Source organism: Coffea arabica, chromosome 8e (assembly GCF_036785885.1).
Source record: "Coffea arabica cultivar ET-39 chromosome 8e, Coffea Arabica ET-39 HiFi, whole genome shotgun sequence".
Lineage (NCBI taxonomy): Eukaryota > Viridiplantae > Streptophyta > Magnoliopsida > Gentianales > Rubiaceae > Coffea > Coffea arabica.
The window spans coordinates 35727752-35731955 of record NC_092324.1 but is presented as its reverse complement, the minus strand read 5'-3'; the positions used below and the strand labels follow the sequence as shown (position 1 = coordinate 35731955).

At 32.8% G+C, this 4204-nt stretch overlaps 1 long non-coding RNA gene across 1 annotated transcript; it reads right to left on the bottom strand.

Annotated features, from left to right (window-relative positions):
- Nucleotides 1–848: 848 nt before the first annotated feature.
- Nucleotides 849–3010, bottom strand: LOC140013083 (uncharacterized). The gene is made up of 2 exons (XR_011820160.1): nt 2721–3010; nt 849–2096 (listed from the first exon to the last, which is right to left on the bottom strand). It is a non-coding gene; the product is annotated as an uncharacterized lncRNA (long non-coding RNA).
- Nucleotides 3011–4204: the final 1194 nt, after the last annotated feature.

Below are 4204 nucleotides of genomic sequence, written 5' to 3'. Positions count from 1 at the left end.
AGGGAAGGCAAAGATTCGATTAACTCAAACCTAAGGAACCCTTTCAACCTAGTCTAATTTAATTGCGAGATTTAGTCAAAATTTTTCTAATCTAACCCTTAATTTAATCACATTTGTATGTTTCCTATATGAATGCAAATCTAAATTTATAAAATATCGAAAGGGACAAAATATACAATCAAGGGTTTAATTGATACCAATCGCATTGATTGCGAAAGCCAAAATAATTTCTTGAATGGGTCACAAGCATGCATGAATGAAATTCAAAGAAAAGAAAAAAAACTTAAATGATATATCTAAATATAGGTGGCCAAAGAATAGGAATGCAACATAATGGGTATGGGAGATAAAAACTCGTGACATAACTTTCTTATACAGGGATTAATGGGTATTTAAACTAAAAAATTAATCACCCACATCCATGTTCAAAGAATAATTCTCCTAATATGAATAAGCAAATGAACCAATTTATTCTACAATTTCTTAAATGAGATACAATTCTAAATGATATGATTAACACATATAGAGGATAGGGAATAATATAATACGAAATATCATGCAAATGAGAAAAGATCCTAAAAATGAAAATATGCATGAAAATGTAATGAATATCACACAAAGATGAATCTAACGTACAAACGATCTACGAGTCTAGCATTGGAGTAACTCATTTCTAAAAATCCTTGCTAGCATTGGACTAACAAGTAAACGAAGGGAGAAGCTACAACTAGTGTTGGACTAGTGTGGTGACGTCATGCATTAATAATACATAGTAAGACAAATAAGGTATAAATTAAAACAAATAAACACATAAGAGCACGTAACACATAACACGTAAGCATAATATCTATATGCAAAAATCCTAAGAAAAGTGGATAAAGCACATAACACATAAGTTACATAAACACGCAAAGACCTATCTATTACAGTGGGGAATCTAACTACAATCTAAAATGGAAAAAGTATGATAAAATAAACCTATCTATCCTATCTATTACATTGATCTATCTAATTACAATTTTTGTAAATATATTACCTATCTATTACATCTTGAAGTATTTAAACACCTCTCAAGTAATAAAAAAAATTAACTAAACAATCATAAGAAAATTGGAATAAACATTTGAATCAAATAAATAACAAAACATATAAAATATATAGACACATAAGGGCACATAGGAGCACATAAGAGCACGTAATTGACATTTAAATAATAATAGAGGTACCTCCTTTTTGAAGTGATGACTAAATGGAAGTGAAATTGCCCTATTTATACTCAAAATGAACAAAAGAATCATGGCACCAATTTAATTGAAAATAATAATAATGATAAAAATACTAAATTCACATTAATATGTCAAATATAAAGAAACTTAAGAACATCTAAAAATTACAAATTAAATATATTCAAAAGTAACACAATTAGCTATTAAAGAAAAGAAACAATCATAATAAAAAGAGTCAAAATTCACTAGGGACTGAATTACAAAAATTGAAAAACTTTTAGGGTCAAAAATATAATTTTTCTAAATTTTAGGGCCAAAATTAAATGAAAGATGAAGTTCAGGGACCAAAGTGCAATCAATTTAAGGACCTAAGTGAAAGAAATTTAGAATGTTCTGGGCTGCAGTAGAACTACTCCAAAGATCAGGGGCTAAAGTGCAAATTTCAATTTCTAATTTGGGCAAGAGAAAGGCCATCTGGCTGTCATTTATTTCTTTGGACCGAACATTACCCAAGCCCAGCAGAAAATCCAAGACAAAACACACAGGCCAGCCCGTCCCTTATCACTCAAACCCAACCAAAATAAAGCATGTATCCGACCTTCTGGCCCAATCGCAAATAAGAAACAAGCCCACCAAAAAATATAAATAAATAAAAATTAGCCCAACCCATTTTCCGTTTTTTCTTTTCTTCCCTTTCTTTTCTTTTTCTTCTTCTCTTTTCTTTCTTCTTCCTCCATTTCCCATCCGTTTCTTTTTCTTCTTCTTCGGCCAGCTGAAGCTTACGGTGGTTGGCGGCGGTTGGCGAATTTTCCAGTTGCCAAAATTTCTCAAAATATACACCCACTCGATTTTTCGCGTAGATTCCATTTCCTGAGTTAGTTTTTACAAAAAATGACCCGAAGGTGTCCAAAATGCCAAAAGACAGTCCAGTTTTTCATTTTTTAATACATTATAATCACCACTAAAAATTATAAAAATTTATACTATAACACTCCTTACAACTCCTATAATACAAATATGATTTTAGTTTGACAAGAAAACAACATAAAAAGGCTAAAATAAAGCAAAACAACCTCTAAATGAAGAAAAATATTATAATCCTTTTAAGGCTCAAAAATCCAATATTTTGGATAACCAAATATTTTCAGACCTTTACTAGCTTCTGGTCATCTATTGTTGACAAAAAATAAGCATAAAAGATTCACTAATTTTGATTTATTTTTCATTTTGGCATTTTCACAAACACTTGACATGCATTCATAGGCCCGTTTCTTTTTTCTTAATTTTGTTCATGGCTTATTCCGAAAAAAATACAACAACACCAGCAACCAATTTATTTCACAAAACCCACAAGATTATTGATCATCAAAGCCGAAGAAAAGAAGGAAAAAAACCGAACCAGTTTGCATTAAAATAAGGATCAACTAAATCTTTGCCAAATTTCCAGGAGCTATCTCGTTGGAATCAAAACAAAAAATAAAAGGAGAGACTTACAATGGTTTTACAATGGAGATTATTATGGCAGTGGTGGTGGTAATGGCACTAGCAGCAAGCTCCCAAGCTTCCCCTTTTTCGTCTGTGGCTTTCGTCTGTTGAGGGAGAGGCCGAGAGATAGTTGGAGATTGAGGGAGGAAAATTTTTTTCTTCTTTTCTATTTCTTTCCGCTGCCCAAGTCCGACAGAGAGAGAGAGTGAGGAGTAAGAGTGGGGTGTGTTTTTTTTTTTTTTGGCTTGTCTGTTGAGTTGAGAGAGAGCCGAGAGAGAGACAATTGAGAGGAGCTTGTGTGTGTGTTTGGTAAAAAATGATGGTCTTCACCAAATGACAAGAAAGGTAAATAGGAACATGGAGTGTAAAATGGGTTAATAGTGGTTTTGGTGAAACAAAATGATTATGATGATTTTTTGATTTTTTTGATTTTCTCTTTCTCCCTTTTTTTTTGTTTTTGTTTTTTTTTTCTTTTCCTAAAACAAATCTGCAAAAATAAGAAAAATGCACATTAAAATGCAAGAAAATAAATAATTCATTAAATAGAAAAAAATTAAGAAACATTAAAATTTGACAAAAATTTGGTGTCCACAACTTGTCTTTCTTTGTCTATAGAGTTTCAAAGAAACTCAAGACAAAGACGTAGACACTAAATTGCTTACCTGTCTTTTCTAACTGCACCTGAGTTAAAATAAATAAAATAACACTTGATTGAAATTATTGAACAAAAGATGTAATGAAATTACAAAAAATGTGACCGAACTCATGTAGAGTTGCCTACGTATCCCACCATGGGAATCAGGTCAAACGTAGTTCGAATTACAAGTGAACCACAATAAAACAAGTACATTAACCATCTGTGATCTTTACAAAGTCGAAGAAGTCTGAGCTCTCAGAACTTCTAAACATGAAATACAAAATGAATAATAAAGTATAATTATTAATCAAATAGTCAAGAAAGTGGGTTGTCATGATTTAGAAAATATACGCAGAGAGATGCTGTTATGCTCCAAGAAGGGAGGTAGAAGAGTGCGTGGCGGACGCTAAGACTCGCCAACGGGAAATTAAATTTGATTGTCAGGAAATAACAGATTGGTGGGATAAGACCCGAGCCCAATAAAATAAAACGGTCAGCGGGATAAAACCCAACCCTGCCGAGGTTGGTGAAAGCGGTCAATGAAATAAAACTCGAGCTTGTCGAGGTTGGTGGGATAAAATCCAAACCCAATGAAATAAAAACGGTCAGTGGGATAAAATTCGAACCTGCCAAGATTGGTGGGGTAAAACCCAAGTTCATCGAAATAAAAACGGTTAGTGGGATAAAACTCGAGTCTGCCGAGGTTGGTGGGATAAAACTCAAGTCCAACGAAATAAAAACGATCAGTGGGATAAAACTCGAGCCTGCCGAGATTGGTGGGATAAAATTCAAACCCAACAAAATTAAAAACGGTCAGTGGGATAAAACTCGAGTCTGCCGAGATTGGTGGAATAAA